Below are 16,221 nucleotides of genomic sequence, written 5' to 3' on the forward strand. Positions count from 1 at the left end.
CTGCCACTGCTGCTTCTGTGCTGCTGCTGGCCGTATGTCACTGCTGCTCCTCTATCCATTCACAGTTTCAAAACCACTTCCACATTTTAGCTATCTGTTAGAGCAGCACCCCACTCTCAGTACCAAATTATGTCTTAGTTATCCAGTGCTGCTATAACAGAAATACCACAAGTAGATGGCTTTAACAAAGAGAAGCTTATTTTCTCACAGTAAAGTAGGCTAAAAATCCAAATTCAGGGTGTCAGCTCCAGCGCAAGGCTTCGTCTCTTCGTTGGCCTTCTCATCCATCTTCCCCCGAACTAGGAGCTTCTCAGCGCAGGGACTCTGGGTCCAAAGGATGCGCTTTGCTCTGGGCACTTCTTTCTTGGTAGTATGAGGTCCCCCTGTCTCTCCGCTGGCTTCTTTCTTTTATATCTCAAGAGATTGCCTCAAGACACAATCCAATCTTGTAGATTGAGTCCTGCCTCACTAACACAACTGCTGCCCATCCTCCCTCATTAACATAGTAGAGGCAGGATTTACAACATATAGGAAAATCACAGAGTACCTGAAATCATGGCCCAGCTAAACTGGTACACATTTTTGGGGGAACATAATTCAATCCATGACAATTACCTTTGTCATAAACTATCTTAAATACTGGAATCTATTTCAGGGCACTTTGTTCCACTGATCTGTTTGTCTATTTATATGCCTATGTCATATTATTTTAGTTACAGTTTAATATCTGATAAGTGAAATTCTCCCTCACCATTCTAATTCAAAATTTTCATGGTTCTTCTCAGGCATGCATTCTTCCACGTGAATTTCAATATTATTTAATTAGAAACAAAATGACTGGTATTCTAATAAATATTGCATTACATTTATGTTATTTTTGAGATAATTTACATTTTTTAATATTTTCCACCTATCCAAGAAAATCGTACTCATCATTTTTTTTTTTTATCCAAGAAAATGATGTAACTTTCTATATTTTCAGGTTGAATGTTATGCCCTTTAATATAATTCTTAAGGAGCCCTGGTTGCACAGTGGTTAAGTGCTTGGCTGCTAACTGAAAAGGTTGGCAGTTTGAACCCACCAGCTGCTTCTGTAAAGATTTCAGCTTTGGAAACTCTACAGAGCAGTTGTACTCTGTCCTATAGGGTCGCTATGGGTTGGAATCGACTCCACAGCAATGGATTTGGTTTTGGTTTTTAATATATTTTTTTATAGATTCTGTATCTAGTTTCTGTAGTTCTCATATCTAGTTTATTCCTAAATTTTTATATAAATGCTATTGTGACTGAAATATTTTCTTCCATTTCTTCTTGATTTGTTTTGCTCAACTTAATGTCTATGAGATTCATCCATGTTGTTGCATGCATCAGTAGTTTGCCCCTTTTGATTGCTGATTAGTATTCCTGTGTATTAATATACTACCATTTATTCATTCACCTGTTAATAGACATTTGGGTTTTCTTATGGATTGAATTGTGTTCCCCAAAATATGTGTTGGAATTCTAATCCCTATACCTGTGGATGTAACCTAACATCATGTAATGTAATCACTTTCTGTGATAAAATGCAACATAAGGAATCAACATGGCTGAGATATTGATTTAGAATTTCGGCCTCCAGAACTGTGAGAAAATAAATTTCTCTTCTTTTAAGTCACCCACTTGTATTTCTGTTATAGCAGCACTAGGTAACTGAGACTGTTATTTCCAGTTGATGTGCTGATGCTCCTTGGAAACTCTACAGGGCAGTTCTACTCTGTCCTATTGGGTCGCTATGAGTCAGAATTGACTTGATGGCAGTGGGTGGGGTGGTGCTTGAAAGAGCCTAGATTGCTGTGAAAAGACCGTTGGTAGAATTATGGCCATTAAGGGCGATCCTGAGGAGGGCTCAGAAAGAATTGAGAGCTTTGAGGAAAGCATCTGTAGTTAAGAACAGAATGTTGCTAGAAATGTGTATGTTAAAATTGCTTCTGGTGAGGCTTTAAAAGGAAATGATGAACATGTTATTGGACACTGGAAGAAGGGCTATGCCTTTTACAAGATGGCAACGAACTTGTCTGAATTATGCTCAGATATTCGGTGGAAGATAGAACTTGTAAGTGATGAACTTGGATATTTGGCTGAGGTTAGGGGCGGTGTGGTTTCTCCTTGTCACTTATAAAATACAGGTGGAAGGAGAGGTTGAGAAATGAACTGTGCAAAATGAAACCAGAATTTAGAGATTTGGAAAGTTCTGTTTTACAAACTAAGGAAATGTGTCCTAGAACTTTCACCAAGGGCGTGGCTGCACAGTCTTTTGCTAAAGAACATAGGCCTGCGACTGATGGATCTAATCAACCACCACAGCAGAATTCCTATCAGCTTAGACTGAAAGGGACAGAAAACCAGTACTCATTATGACCCATAAGATCTGATTTGGACTTTTAGCCTCCAGATTTTGAGAAAAGAAATTTCTCTTCTTTAAAGCCACCCACTTGTGGTATTTCTGTTACAACAGCACGAGATAATGAAGGGGATCGTTTCCAGTATTTTCCTAATACACATTAAGCTGCTATGAACAATCTTGTTGCTACGTGCCATCCAGTCAATTCCGATTCACAGCGACCCTATGGGACAGAGTAGAACTGCTCCATAGAGTTTCCAAGGCTGTAATCCTTACCAAAGTAGTTTGGGACTGGTGAGTTTGAACTGTTGACCTTTTAGTTAACAGCCAAGTATTTAACCATTGCACCACCAAGGGTCCTTTGAACAATCTTAGACAAGTCTTTCTGTGTGTGGATATACGTTTACATTTCTCTTTCGTAAATACCTACCTGTGGAAATGCCTCTAGGTGTACGCTTAGCTTTATAAGAAACTGCCAAACTGTTTTTAAAAGTGGTTTGTACCATTTTACACACCCATCTGCAATGTAGGACAATTCCATTTGTTCCCCGTCCAGGTCAACGCTTCATACTGTCAGTCTTTCTAATTTTAGCCATAGTAGTGGGTGTTGAAGTGGTACTCATTGTGATTTTAAATTGCATTTCCTCAATGACTAATGCTACTGAATAATTTTTCATGTGCTTATTGGCCATTTGTTCAAAATCTTTTGAAAAAGTTTTCTAGGAGGAAATCTTTTGCTAGTTTTTACATTGGGTTGTTCGTCTTTTTATTATTGATTTGTTGGAGTTGTTTTGTCAGTTCTTTGTCAGATGTTTGTATTGAGAATATGTTGTCCCATTCTAGGAGAGTTTATTTTCTTAAATGCTTACTTTGAATAGCAGATGTTTATAAATTTTCAGTGACATTCAATTTATCGTCATTTTCCCTTTGATGCTTTAGTGCCTTTTGTATTCTTGTAAGAAATCTTTATCTACCTCAAAGTCATGAAGATATAGTCCTTTTTTTAGAAGCTTTATAGTTTTTGCTTTTATAATCCATTTCAAATTAATATTTTTTATATTTCTTAATTTATATATTTAAGTTGTGCTTTAAGTGAAAGTTTATGATTCAGGTCAGTTTCTCATACAAAAACTTAAACACACATTGTTATGTAATCCTAGTTGCTGTCCCTACAATGTGAGAGCACACTCCTCCTCTCCACCCTGTATTTCCCATAAAAAAAAAAAATTCTTTTTTTTTTATTCAACCAGATCCTCTCCCCCTCTGCCTCCTCATCTCGTCCCCAGACAGGAGCTGTCCATCCAGTTTCATGTATCTACTTGAGCCAAGAAGGGCACTCTTCACCAGTATCATTTTATGTCTTATCATCCAGTCCAATCTTTGTCTGAAGAGTTGCTTTCGGAAACGGTTTTAGTTCTGGCTGACAGAGAGTCTGGGGGCCATGTCCTCTGAGGTCCCTCCAGTCTCAGTCAGACCATCAAGTCTGGCGTTTTTACTAGAATTTGAGTTTTGTATCCTGCTTTTTTCCCACTCCGTTAGGGCGGTCATTGGTGGTAGCCGAGCACCATCTAGTTCTTCTGGTCTTAGGCTGTTGAGGTCTCTGGTTTATGTGGCCCTTTCTGTCTCTTGGGCTCATATTTTCTTTGTGTCTTTGGTGTTCTTCATTCTTTTTTGCTGCGTGGGGGGGGGTTGGGACAAATCGATGCATCTTAGATGGCTGCTCGCTAGCTTTTAAGACCCCAGACACCACTCACCAAAGTGGGATGCAGAACATTTTCTTAATAAACAACTTTGTTATGCCAATTGACCTAGATGTCCCCTGAAACTGTGGTCCCCAGACCCCAGCCCCTGCTGCTCTGGCCTTCAAAGTGTTTGTTTTGTTTAGCTTAGTTGTTTAGTTAGCTTTTTGTTTAGTCCAGTTGTGCTGACTTCCCCTGAATTGTGTGTAGTCCTTCCCTTCACCTAAAATAATTCTTGTTTTTTTTTCTTTATCTAGTTAGTGAATACTCCTCCCCCTCCCTCCCCACCCTCATAAACAACAAAGAATGTTTTCTTCTGTGTTTAAACCTGTTCTGGAGTTCTTATAATAGTGGTCTCATGTAATATTTGTCCTGACTAATTTCACTCAGCATAATGCCTTCCAGACTCATCCATGTTATGAGATGTTTCTTGGATTCATCCTTGTTCTTTATTGTTGTGTAGTATTCCATTATGTGAATATACCATAATTTTTTATCCATTCATTCGTTAAAGGGCACCTAAGTTGTTTCCATCTTCTTTCTATCATGAACAGTGCTGCAGTGAACATGGGTGTGTGTATATCTATTCTCGTGAGGGCTCTTATTTCTCTAGGATATATTCCAAGGAGTGGGATTGCTGGATTATATGGTACTTCTATTTCTAGCTTTCTAAGGAAGCACCAAATCAATTTCCAAAGTGGTTTTACCATTTTACATGCCCACCAGCAGTGTTTAAGTGTTCTAGTCTCTGCACAAACTCTCTGACATTTATTATTTTTTGTTTTTTGGATTACAGCTAGCCTTGTTGGGGTGAGATGGTATCTCAATGTAATTTTGATTTGCATTTATCTAATGATCGTGAACATTTCCTCATGTATCTGTTAGCCTCCTGAATGTCTTCCTTACTGAAGTGCCTGTTCATATCCTTTGCCCATTTTTTAAAAAAAATTTTAAATTGCATTATTTGTTTTTTTGTGGTTGAGGTTTTGCAGTATCTTGTAGATTTTAGAGATCAGATGCTGATCGGATTTGTTTTAGCCAAATTTTTTTTCCCAATCTGTAGGTAATCTTTTTACTCTTTTGGTGAAGTCTTTGGATGAGCATAAGTGTTTGATTTTTAGGAGCTGTAGTCTCCGAGCCATCAATAAGTTTTTATATTTATTTTTTGTTTGCTTACTGTGTCCTAGCTTCTTGTTTTGTTTTGGTATGCCCAAATAGGGTACTCATTTGATCTATTTAATTATTGGCACCTTAGAAGCTCTAACGTCCTGTCACTAGGAGGTCAGATCACATACTAGGTGCGTTTGCCCAGGAGTCTTTTATGGATTTTCTTATATGGATTCAGCTCAGGTGTCCAGGTAGTTGGTCACCAAGTGTGTGGTACAGGCTCTCACCTACAGTCCTAGATGGGTAGGTGTGATTGGTGTAGGCACAGGTGTCTGGCTGCTGTAGGGGGTCATGTGCTGAGCAAGGCAGGAGCTGACAGCTGCCCCTGAGTGTTTGTGAGGAACATTTGTCCCTGTTCCCTAGAGCACCTAGGGGGGTGGGTTTTGCAGCTGCACTATTGGCACCCAATACTGTTGGCTGCAAGGACTGGGAGGCACCACTTATTCGTGGACCCTTGTTGTGGGTGGCTAGGTGTCACGGGTGGAGCTACTAATCCTCAGGTCTCTGATGTAGGTAGGTTAAGACCCTGCTTAATAGGCAGAGCGGTGTCAAATGTCACGAGCTTGTCTCTCCATTGTATAGCTGGTACAGTTGAAGTTAGACATCAGGTATATGCCTGGTTGTACTGCGCTAATCAGGGCCTACTGTTGTAATGGGCCCACACAGGTCTATGCAGCGGTAAAAGGGATTCAAAGTCTGTGGACCCCTTATGCCTCTGCCTAGGCAAAGGAGCTGTTTCTGCCCTGAGTTCCCAGTTTAGGGGAGCTGGCAGTTTATTATTTTTTTCTTTTTGTCAATTTGTTCCCTCTCCAAGGCTGGGAGAATGGTGCAGGGTGCATGACCAGTCCTACTTCCATCCCAGGGGATGCAGCAATCTCTGAAGCCAGCTCAGACCCAGTGCAGAATGGGAAGGGGGTAAGTAAATGGGAGAGAGGTTTTTCCCGAAGGATGGTTTTTGGATTCACACATTAGGTTAGACACATGTGTTTATCTTTTGCCAGTTGAGTGCCGCTTTTCACTGATTCTGAAGGCATGAGTGAATTCTCTGCCTCTCAGTCTCTTCTGATGTGGAGAACACATCCCAATCACCACTGCTTGTTTTACGGTGCTCACATCAGCGGATCCCACCTGTGGGGTGCCGGTTCCTGCTGGATCAGGTCTGGCAACTCCTCACTGCTTCTGAACCATCTTTCTCTCCCACTGCTGCTCAGTCCAATTTCTTAACTTTGCGTTTGATGTTTAGGGCTCCTAGATTGTCATATATAATCTATTCACTTGTTTTTTTCCCGTCTTTTTGTAAAAGGAACCACAGGAAGTGTCTGACTACTCCACTATCTTGGCCCCACCTCCTAACTTTTTATTGATAAATAACTTACACACCATAAAACATAAAAATTTTAAAGTATACAATTCTGTGCTTTTTAGTATACTCACAAGGTTGTGTAACTGTGACCGCTATCTAATTCCAGAATGTTTTCATTACTCGCAATAGAAACCCTGCACTTATTCGTTGTCACTTCCCATTCCTTCCTCTCCCCAGCCGCTTGCATACCACTAATGTATTTTCTGGCCATGTAAATTTGCCTGTTCTGGGCATTTCATATAAATGGACTCATACAAGATTTGACCTTTTGTGCTGGTTTCTTTTACTTAGCATTATGTTTTTCAGTTTATTCATGTCGTAGCATGGATCAGCACTTCATTCTTTTTATGGCAGAATAATATTCCATTGTATGCACATACCACATATTTGTTTACCAGCAGTGTATGATGGTTCCAGTTTCTCCATATCCTCACCAACACTTGTTATTGTCTGCCTTTTTCAATAGCCATTCTAGTAGATGGTTCTGATTTTCATTTCCTTGATGATGAATGATGTTCAACTTGATATGAATGAATGAGACATTGGTGGTTCAGTGGTAGAATTCTTACCTTCTGTAGTGGAGACCTGAGTTTGATTCTCAGCCCGTGCACCTCCTGCACAGCCACCACCTGTCTTTCGGTGGAGGCTTGTGTGTTTCTATGATGCTGAGCAGGGTTTAGCGGAGCTTCTAGACTATGATGGACTGGGTAGAAAGGCCTGGCATTCTACTTCTGAAAATTAGCCAGTGAAAACCCTGTGGATCACAGTAGTCTTATCTACAACTGATCATGGGGATAGTGCAGGTCCAAACAGCATTTCATTCAGTTGTGCATGGAGTCATCACGAGTCAGGGGCTGACTCGAAGGCAGCCAACAACAATACTGATTTTGTTTCCCTGAAGAATCGTGATTGATACAGCATCCTTGCCAAAAATCAATTGAGCATAGATACATGAATTTATTTCTGGAGTCTCAATTTTATTTCATTGATCTGTATGTCTGTCCTTATTCCAGCTCTACATAGGCTTGAGTATTGTAGCTTTGTAGTAAGTTTTGAAATTGGTAAGTGTAAGTCCTTCAAAGTTGTTCTTCTTTTTAAATATTACTTTGGCTCTTATGGGTCCCTTGCATTTCCATATGAATTTTAGGATCAGCTTGTCAATTTAAGCCAAAAAAGAGCTGTTGAAATTTTGATATGGTTTGCAATGAATCTGTAGATCTCTGTGGATAGAATTGACAGCTTTTAACAGTACTGAGTTTCCCAATCCATGTCTTTCCATTTATTTAGGTCTTCATTAATTTCTTTCAGCTTCTGAAAGTAACTAGTGAGGAAACATGGAGGTAGAATTCCTGCATAGCTGTGCAGGTTGCGCCCTATACAAGGGCGCCCAGTAGAGGGAGCAAGTGGGGGCTGAAAGTCAGTCCAGGCTCCACTTGCCAAACTGTGCTCTGGTAGGAGTTGCATTGCTTGGAGAAGGGGTGCCATTTTTGATCTCGTAAGTATTCTTTGCATTGTTTTTGTTTGCTGGTTCTGTAGTAAACCAAAGTGAAAGCGCACTTCAAACAAACGAGAGTATTTATCCTTGCCAAATCTGAATATGTGTAGTCTCTCATAGCTCATTTTCCAACACCACTTCTTCGAGTTACGATTTTTGCCTTTTGGTTTGTAATATAAGTTTTAACTATCCTTTCTTCCCCCCAGAAATATCTTTATTATTGTTTTCATTTTCTGATAATAAGTGATCATTATAAAATATTAAAAAATGCAGAGAGTTGTGTCTACCTGCCAAAAATAGCCATTGTTAACAATCTGGTATATGTACTTCAGGCTTTTTACATACGTCTATAAACAAATAATTTTTTTCTCTTTATATTTTTATTGTGCGTTAAGTGAAAGTTTACAAATCAAGTCAGTCTCTCATACAAAAACTTATATACTAGTTGCTCTCCCCCTAGCGAGACAGTGCATTCCTTCTCTCCGCCCTGTGTTTTTGTGTACATTCAGCCAGCTTCTGTCCCCCTCAGCCTTCACATCTCCCCTCCAGACAGGAGATGCCCACATAGTCTCATGTGTCTACTTGATCCAAGGAGCCCACTCCTCACCAGTATCATTTTCTGTCTTATAGTCCAGTTCGACCCCTTTCTGAAGAGTTGGCTTCAGGAAAGGTTCCTGTCTTGGGCTAACAGAAGGTCTGGGGACCATGATCTCTGGGGTCCCTCTAGCCTCAGACCATTAAGTCTGGTCTTTTTACGAGAATTTGAGGTCTGCATCCCACTGCTCTCCTGCTCCATCAGGGGTTCCCTGTTGTGTTCCCTGTGAGGAAACTCATAGGTTGTAGCTGGGCACCATCTAGTTCTTCTGGTCTCAGGCTGATGTAGTCTCTGATTTATGTGGCCCATTCTGACTCTTGGGCTCATAACTTACCTTGTGCCTTTGGTATTTTTCATTCTCCTTTGCTCCATGTGGGTTGAGACCAATTGTTGCATCTTAGATGGCCACTTGCTAGCATTTAAGACCCCAGACGCCACTCTCCAAAACGGGATGCAAAATGTTTTCTTAATAGTTTTTATTATGCCAGTTGACCTAGATGTCCCCTGAAACCATGGTCCCCAAGCCCCCGCCTCTGCTACTCTGGCCTTCAAAGTGTTTGTTTTGTTAGGAAACTTCTTTAAACAAATGTTTCTTAAAAATATATATATATATGTATATATATGCACATGCATGTGTGTTTATACTGATTGACATTTATGTGTTTTTAGTTTTTCACTATTACAAACCATTCTGTAGTGGTTATCCTTATACTTGTAGCTTTGTACATACTGAGGCTCTTACTTATGTGGGATAAATTGCCAGATATGACATTGATGGATCAAAGGGCATGCTCATTCAAAATTTTGAGTTTTTTTTTTTTTAATATATTGACCTCCGGAATGGTTTTACCAATTTACATCAGAAGTATAATAGAGTCTTTCTTTCCTTATTCTCTTACCAACACTGGACAACATGATACTTTTTAATCTTTGTCAGTATGATAGGCAAAAATGATATTTGGTGTAAACTAGGTGCTCAGTAAATATTTGTTGAATGAAAGCACTGTGGTGCTTTAATTTTCATTCATTCATTTATTTAGTGGTGAGATTAACCACCTATTTCAGGGGTCAGCAAATTTTTAGTGTAGAAAGCCAGATAGTAAATATTTTTGAGTTTGCAGGCCCCATGCATGGCCTCTGTTGTAACTACACAATTCTGCCTCCATGTAGCAGGAAAGGAGCCATAGGCAATATTTAAATGCAGGAATGTGGCTGTGTTCCATTATTTATAAAAACAGGCAGCAGTCAGATTTGGCCCAGAGGCAGTAGTTTGCTGACCCCTGATCTATTTGTTATATTTGGTAGCCTTTTTATTATATTACATTTGTGAGTTGCTAGTTCTCATCCTTTCCACCTTATTTTTAGGATGTTGATCTTTTTCTTGCTGATTGGTAGAAACTCTTTATTCGTCACAATGTCATATGCTGCAACTACTTTCCCCAGGTTTTTGTTTGTTTACTAACTTTGCTTATGGCCTCTCCCTATAGACATTTTTATTTTTTATGGAATTAAATCTGTCAGTCTTTTGTTTTATGGTTTCTGGATTTCATGTCATACTTAGAAATATCTTCCTTACTTGAAGATTATAAAAATTATTCTGCTATATTGGTTTCCATTGCTTCTCTTGATTTTTAAAAATAGTTGAATTTTTACTACATTTGGATTCATTTTTATTTGTTGTAAGGGAGGGGTCTAACTTCATTTTTTAAGTGGATAATCCATCATTTACTTATCCATTGATGTGAAATAGCATTTTTATCATATACTAAAGTCCCAAATATGCATAGACCTGTTTCTGAACTGCAATTTTCTGATTTATGCCTCATGGATTCTTTTTTTTGTTGTTGTTGTTTTATATGGCATCTGTTTTACTATATTTTCTAATGTGTTATTGCTTGCATGTAGGAAAACAATTGAGCTTTATATATATATTACTGAATTTTTTATTGTTTCTAACAGTTTTTCCCTTGGATTTTCTAGGCTGTCATATCATCTGCAGATAATGATAATTTTTCCTCTTCCTTTTCAAAAAGAAATACCTCTTATCTTGTTGCAGTGGCTAGAATTTTTATGATAATGTCATGTAATAGTGGTGATAATGGATATCCTTATTGTGTTCCTGATTTTAATGAGAAGGGCTCTTGTGTTTCATTGCTAGTTATGTTTGATGGTAATTTTTGATAAATATTCTATCATGTTTAGGAAGATTTCTTTTATTCCTAGTTCATTATTTTTTAAAAATAAGGCTGGATTTGAATTACCAAATACTATTTTGGCAACTATTGAGAGGATCATAGAATTTTTCCCCTTTAGCCAGCTTATGTAATAAATTATGTCAATAAAAAAAAAAATAGATACCTTAATATTGAGCCATCCTTTTTTTTCTTAAAAGAAATCAACCTGGTCAAAGCATATTCTTCTTCTAGTTGTGTATTATTTTCTAAAATATTCTTGGATTAGATTCACTAATGTTTTATTTAACGTTTTTGCCTTTGTATTCTAAGAAAGGTTTTTTTTTTGTTGTTGTTTTGTTTTTTTCTGCCAATTTTCTTTTTACGTGCCATCTTTGTCAGGTTTGGTATTAAACATTTGCAAACCTTGTGAAATGAATTGGGAATGGTTCCATGCTTTAGAACAGTTTAAATGATATAGAAAGTATCTGTTTCTCAAGGGACTGCTAAACTCTACCTTTAAACCGTCTGCGTATTTAGTGTCCCTTGGAGGAGTAGATCATTGTCAATGTCACCGATTATATATTTAGTTATTGTTCATTGCAGTTTTTAAGAATTTTCTTTCAGACAGTTGTAGTAATTATATTTTCCAAAAAAAATTGTCCATTTTATCTAGATATTCAAATTTGTTGGCATAAACTTAGGCATACTATTCTCTTATTTTAAAGTTATTTCTAATCTGTGGCTGTCTTCTCCTGTTCGTCAATTCATTTGTTTAATATATATTTACTGAGCACCTACTATGTGCTGGGTACTGTGTGATGGTTTCTGGCTTTCATGTCCTATGCTCAGGCAAACCATGGGAGGTCAGGGAGTGCAGCAGCTATCTGTCCTTGGTGCTGGGAGAGGGAGTGGTGGGCACACCCCTACAGACCACAATCTAATTAGGTCTAAACATCTCTCACATTCAGTATAAAATATTCTAATTGATAATGAAGTATCATATCATCATTTGTCAGTGTTTCCTTGTGGTACATTAAATAATGGGCATCTTATAATCTTTGGTGTCCTAGAGTCAATGAAATGCATAAGTAAAATATAAATTAAAGCATAAATATGTGTATATTTATATATAAATAAATCAATATATACATATATATGTATTATATATATATGGCTGCTTGAGAATTTGACTTGGCAATGAGATCTGTCAAAGACTGTCACAAGCTTTGTCAATGAGTGGTGGTGAATTATTAAAAAAAAACAAACAGAAAAATAAGTTAGAGTAGCAGCTCATGACTGACTTTTTCTGTATATACAAAGTGTCACTTCCAAGTAATGAGACTGGTCCCACAGTTTAAGCATTAAAATAACTTTTATTGCAACATAAAGCCACAGTTTATGAAAAAGAAGAAGAAAAAGGATTCATTTTGAGTGACATTGAACCTCTTCATAGGAAAACCATTGACCCTACTGCAAAATCCAATCTCACACTTGTCTTCCTACAACCAGTGAAACAGAGTTCTACTCCTCCAAGTTGGAGTGTCTCAGGGACTTTCATAGTATTTTATTTGGGAAGAAAATAAAGGTTCTAAAATTTTTCACTAGAACAATATTTGACCACTACCCCTTACATAAGGAGCCCTGGTGATGCAGTGGTTAAGCACTTGACTGCTGACCAAAATTTTGGGGGTTCAAACACAACAGCTGCTCCATGGGAGAAAGATGTGGCAGTCTACTTCTGTAAAGATTGGAACCCTATGGGGCAACTGTACTCTGTCCTATAGGGTCACTATGTTTTGGAATTGACTCAATGGCAGTTTTTTTTTTTTTTTTTTGGTACCTCTTACATGGACTGAGGTTGCACAGAGATGAAAGAAGGGCTGATCAAGGTTAGGAGGAACTAGAATCACATCTGAGAAGGCAATTGTTGTCAACCCCGAAGAGTGAAGGGATTGCATAAGAGTATGTAGCAAGACGTGAAGTGGGTAGCTTCAAGGGAGAGACAAGAAGAGGTGCTCACCAGATGTCTGAGATTTCAATGGAGAGTTTTGTCTAGGATTGCCCTATTAGTCGTTATCCTGACTTTGAGGACTTGACACTGCTACTTTAAGTAGCAGCACTGACTTGGACAAAACCAACCTCTCCCTGAAGTGCACGGCATTTACAGGTTTTGAGGATTCTTGAGGTCCATTTAGTTCCGATATTAACAATTTTCACCCTGACATTGTGAACTTATCATTCCTTAGTGAATGTATAACATCAGTTGCTGTAAAGTTGACTCTGACTCATGGCAACCCCATGTGTGTCAGAGTAGAAAGCTCCATAGGGTTTTTTTTCTTCCTTTTGTATTGTTTGTCTTTTTATTTTATTTTTACCTTTTTTAAAATTTTATTGTGCTTTAGGTGAAAGTTTACTGCTCAAGTTAATTTCTCATTCAAAAATTTATGCACACATTGTTTTGTAACATTGGTTGCAACTTCCATAATGTGACAGCATGCTTCCCCTTTCAATCCCTAGTTCCCTGTGTCCATTTGTCCAGTTCCTTCCCCTTCCTGCCGTCTTGTCCTGCTGCTGGACAGGCATTGCCCATTTGGTCTCGTATATCTGACTGAGCCGAGAAGCACGTTCCTCACATGTGCTATGTTTTGTATTATAGGCCTGTCTAATCTTTGTCTGAAAAGTGGGCTTCCGGAATGGTTTCAGTTCTGGGTTAACGGAGTGTACTGGAGCCATAGTATTGGGGGTTCCTCCAGCCTCTGTCAGACCAGTAAGGCTGGTCTTTTTTCATGAATTTCAATTCTGTTCTACATTTTTCTTCTGTGCTCTCCAGGATTCTCCATTGTGATTCCTGTCAGGGTGGTCATCGGTGGTAGCCAGGCACCATCTAGTTCTTCTGGTCTTATGCTGGTGGAGTCTCTGGTTCATGTGGTCGTTTAGTCCTTTGTGCTAATATTTTCCTTGTGTCTTTGGTTTTCTTTATTCTCCTTTGCTCCGGAGGGGATGGGGCCAATAGATGTATATTAGATGGCTACTTTTTGAGACTCCAGACGCTACTCACCAAAGTATGATGTAGAACATTTTCTTTATGAACTATGTTATGCCAGTTGACCTGGATGTCCCCTGAGACTATGGTATCCAGGCCCCAGCACCAGCCCCAGCTCCAGCTACTTGGTCCCTCAAAGTGTTTGGATGTGTCTAGGAAACATCTATGCTTTTCCTTTGGTCCAGTTGTGCTGACTTGCCCTATATTGTGTGTTGTCCTTCCCTTTACAGAAGCTGATACTTGTCTACCATCTAGGTAGTGATTTCCCCTCCCTCTGCTTCCCTACCCTCATAACCATCAATGAATGCTTTCTTCTGTGTGTAAACCTTTTCTTGAGTTCTTATGATAGTGGTCTCATACAATATCTGTCCTTTTGCGATTGACTTATTTCATTCAGCCTAATGCCCTCCGGATTCATCGATGTTGTGAGATGTTTTATGGATTCATCATTGTTCTTTATCATTGCATAGTATTCCATTGTGTGTGTAATTTGTTTATCCATTTATCTGTTGATGGGCATTTAGGTTGTTTCTATCTTTTTCTATTGTGAATAGTGCTAAAATGAACATGGGTGTGCATATGTCTATTCATGTGGAGCTCTTATTTCTCTCAGGTATATTCCTAGTAGTGGGATTGCTGGATCATATTTCAAGGATTTCATTTTACTGGGATTCACAGTTAACACCCATGGAAGCAGCAGTCAAGCAATCAAAACATGCACTGCATCCAGCAAGAGATCTCTTTAAAGTGTTAAAAAGCAAAGAGGTCACCTTGAGGACAAGGTGCGCCTGACCCAAGCCATGGTGTTGTCAGTAGTCTCATATGCATGTGAAAGCTGGGCAATGAATAAGGAAGACTGAAGAAGAATTGATGCCTTTGAATTGTAGTTTTGGCAAAGAATGTTGAATATACCATGGACTGCCAAAAGAAGGAACAAATCTTTCTTTGAAGAAGTACAACCAGAATGCTCCTTGGAAGCAAGGATGGTGAGACTGCACCTCACATGCTTTGGACATGTTATCAGGAGGGATCAGTCCCTGGAGAAGGACATCATGCTTAGTAAAGCAGAGGATCAGTGAAAAAGAAGAAGACCCTCAACAAGATGGATTAGTACAGTGGCTGCAACAATGGGCTCAAACACAGCAACAATTGTGAGGAGGCGCAGGACCAGGCAGTGTTTCATTCTGTTGTGTCAGAACCAACTCGACAGCACCTAACAACAACAACAACAAGACATTTCTATTTCTAGCTTTTTAAGGAAGCACCATATCATTGCCAAAGTGGTTGTACCATTTTACATTCCCACCAGCAGTGCGTAAGAGTTCTAATCTCCCTGCAACCTCTCCAACATTTGTTATTTTGTGTCTTTTGGATTAGTGCCAGTAATGTCGGGATGAGATGGTATCTCTTTGTAGTTTTGATGTGCATTTCTCTAATGGCTAATGATCACGAGCATTTCCTCATGTATCTTTTGGTTGCCTGATTGTCTTCTTTGGTGAAGTACGTGTTCATATCCTTTGCCCATTGTTTAGTTGGATTATTTGTCTTTTTGTTATTGAGGTGTCAAAGTATTTTGTATATTTAGAGATTAAACCCTTTTTGAATATTATGTAGCCGAAAATGTTTCCTTGTCTGTAGCTTCTCTTTTTACTCTTTTGGTGAAGTCTTTTGATAAGCAGAGGTGTTTAATTTTTAGGAGCTCCCAGGTATCTGGTTTCTTTTCTGGTGTTTTGTGCATTGTCAGTTATGGTTACTGTACCATTTATGCTATGTATTAGGGCTCCTAGCATTGTACTTACTTTTTCTTCCATGATCTTTATCATTTTAGGTTTTACATTTCAGTCTGATCCATTTTAAGTTTTTGTGTATGGTGCGAGGTATGGGTTTTGTTTTATTTTCTTACAGATGGACATCTAGTTATTTCAGCACCATTTGTTAGAGACTTTCTTTTCTCCATTTAAAAGATTCTGGCCCTTTATCAGATGTCAACTGATCACAGATGGTCAGATTTACATCTGGGTTCTCAATTCTGTTCCACTGGTCAATGTGTCTGTTGGTGTACCAGTACCAGGCTGTTTTGATGGCTGTGGTTATATAACAAGTTCTAAAATCAGGTAATGTGAGGCTTCTCACTTTGTTCTTCTTCTTTAATAATGCTTTGATTATCTGGGGCCTCTTCCCCTTCCATGTAAAGTTGGTGATGTGTCTCTCCATTTCGTTAAAGAGCGGTGTTGGAATTTGAATCAGGATTGTATTGTATCT

The sequence above is a fragment of the Loxodonta africana genome, chromosome X (genome assembly GCF_030014295.1).
Source record: "Loxodonta africana isolate mLoxAfr1 chromosome X, mLoxAfr1.hap2, whole genome shotgun sequence".
NCBI classification, from domain to species: domain Eukaryota; kingdom Metazoa; phylum Chordata; class Mammalia; order Proboscidea; family Elephantidae; genus Loxodonta; species Loxodonta africana.